The sequence below is a fragment of the Oratosquilla oratoria genome, chromosome 11, assembly GCF_046742065.1.
Source record: "Oratosquilla oratoria isolate Oo_2021 chromosome 11, ASM4674206v1, whole genome shotgun sequence".
NCBI classification, from domain to species: domain Eukaryota; kingdom Metazoa; phylum Arthropoda; class Malacostraca; order Stomatopoda; family Squillidae; genus Oratosquilla; species Oratosquilla oratoria.
Window position 1 is genome coordinate 31,960,101 of NC_134787.1, and position 2,500 is coordinate 31,962,600.

Below are 2,500 nucleotides of genomic sequence, written 5' to 3' on the forward strand. Positions count from 1 at the left end.
ACACACACACAAACACACACAGACTCAGACTGTCAATACGGAGGTATCGGCGGTACCTGTTTCGAATCCTGCCCAGGGCTGAAATTATTTCAGTATCGCTGCGCTTCGAGTCGTTACTCCAATTCTCGTGGGCGGGGAGTTGGGTGTGTGTGTGTGCGTGTAAGGTCATAGCATTACCCATAGATCGGACATACGAGCTCTGAGCTCTCTTCCGGGAGGGAAATAGCTGTCGATCACGAGTCCAACACGTGATCCAAAGACCAAGGTGAATCACACACACACACACACACACACACACACACACACACACACACACACACACACACACACACATATGTGTGTGTGTGTGTGTGTGTGTGTGTGTGTGTGTGTGTGTGTGTGTGTGTGTGTGTGTGTGTGTGTGTGTGTGTGTGTGTGTGTGTGTGTGTGTGTGTGTGTGTGTGTGTGTGTGTGTGTGTGTGTGTGTGTGTGTGTTGCGTATCCGTATCCGTGTCGCGCGAGCGCATCTCAATATTCAAGGTTAAATATTCCCTTTAAGAAGGCGAGACGGAGTCCCAAATGCAAAAAGTGATTAAGACTAACAAGTCTCTTTTCGAAGACAAATGTCAACTGCGTGACCCCATGACCAAATCCATCTGAACGCATCAACTTTACCACATTAGTGCCAATTCCACACGGAAATCTCTAACTGACACGAGCTAACGAACGCGGCACTGCCATATTTTTTCTTCTTATTTTCGAGAATAAAGTTTATTTTTTTTTTTTTTCAGAGGCCTTTTTCATGCTTGACGATGAGTTTGTCTGTCACTTGGCCCCTTACTTCTGTCCTTACGTGATTAAAATAATATTTCGCTTGACAAATGAACACACACGCGCACACACACGTAATTCACTTCAGAACACAATCCTCTCTGAAAAAACTTCCATGAATCGCACAACCATACCAACCTCTGCCACGCCACTTCTGCAAAATTCTCTATCCCGTTTCTCCATCATCTATCCCGTCTTCCCCCTCCACGCTTCCTCTCTTGCGGCGTCCAGTCAGTAACACACGCACTCCATCTCCCATCCTCTTTTCTGGCTAACATTCTCTTTTCCCGTTTCCGCTCCTTTATCGCCTCCACAATATCTTTCCTTCTAGTCTGCTCTTTCACTCAGCTTGACTTCTTCCTCTATTTCAACCTTAATCCCACCACTGATCCCTCCATTCTTCTATGTACACTCCTCAGCAACGCTTCCATCACCTTGGTCAATCTCCAAGTCTCACATCCGTAGATCCTAACTAGTATTATACAATGACTGTCAAATCTGTCTTTCAGAGGTAGAGAGCCTCTCATGATATTCTTATATTTACCAGACTTTTTTCAGCAGATAAAGAATAAACAAACTAAATACACAAACAACAATCCACGGTTGAAGTTTAACCTACCTTATCCAAAAGTATTTTAACGCTTTAACTGAATAAATCCGTCTGGCTTCAGTCAAAACGATTCTTCCTCTCTGTGGCCCATGAGGTTATCCTAAATAGATTCTATTCTTAGATCTTTTGATTCAGCCCCTATACTGAATAGAATTGTCTGTCACCAAAAACAGTAAACGGGACACATTACACCGCCATATTCGACCTTCTTCAGTCGGTAGAGGAATTTCCAGTTCTGAATTACGAATACAACGGAAATTCGCAAGGCTCGATTGTGTACTCGATTACTGATCGATAACTACTAGACTGTTACGACCAGGATCAAACTCGGGTCTACTTCAGACGCTTAAGATCATATTTCCACGGGTGACATTGGGTTCACGTTTACTGCCGTCTTGCGATTTTATTCAGCCAAAAAAGATTTCCTGTGCTCTCTCCCTCCCCCTCCCCCCCCTCTTTCTTTCACGCACACACCTACCTCACCCCCTTGAGGATGGGGGTGAGGTGCACGAGTGAGGTGTAAGGTCACAGCATCACCCACAGATCGCACTGTACGAGCTATGAAGCTCTCATACGGGAGGGTAATAACTGTCGATCAAGCGTCCAGCACGTGTTCCAGCAGGCTACAGGAGAAGATACGACGCAGCACAACGGCTCCTCAACGGAAATATCAGAGGAATCGAACTGTTGCACCTCAATCGAGATACTGATTTAGAGGCGCAACCTGGTGTTGGCTACCAAACGTACCATTCACAGAGACCATTCAGCTTTAAAATCCCACGTGGACTGATCCTAATTCCAGGTCGTAATTCACAAAAAAAAAGAGCCCCAAAAGATGAGCAACATAACCAGAAGTGCAGCGTAAACGAAGGATGAGAGAGAGGATGGGTGAGGTGGGTCTTAGGTGAGAGAAGGAGGGGGGGGGAGGGAGGAAGATAGCTAGGTGGGTTATTACAGCAGCATGATCATGCTGTATGTACAACACGGCGGTGGGGGAGGGGGAAGGAAGGAACGGACCATGCTGCATTGCTGCCCCTACTGCTCTAGTGCGAAGCAGATCTCCGAGCCCAGCCAACAACC

The 2,500-nt window shown here is 46.3% G+C and overlaps 1 protein-coding gene across 6 annotated transcripts in view; it reads right to left on the reverse strand.

Annotated features, from left to right (window-relative positions):
- The window catches only part of LOC143029713 (latrophilin Cirl-like), a 1,085,987-nt gene that overhangs the window by 1,063,283 nt on the left and 20,204 nt on the right, over positions 1–2,500 (reverse strand). The window lies entirely within an intron of this gene.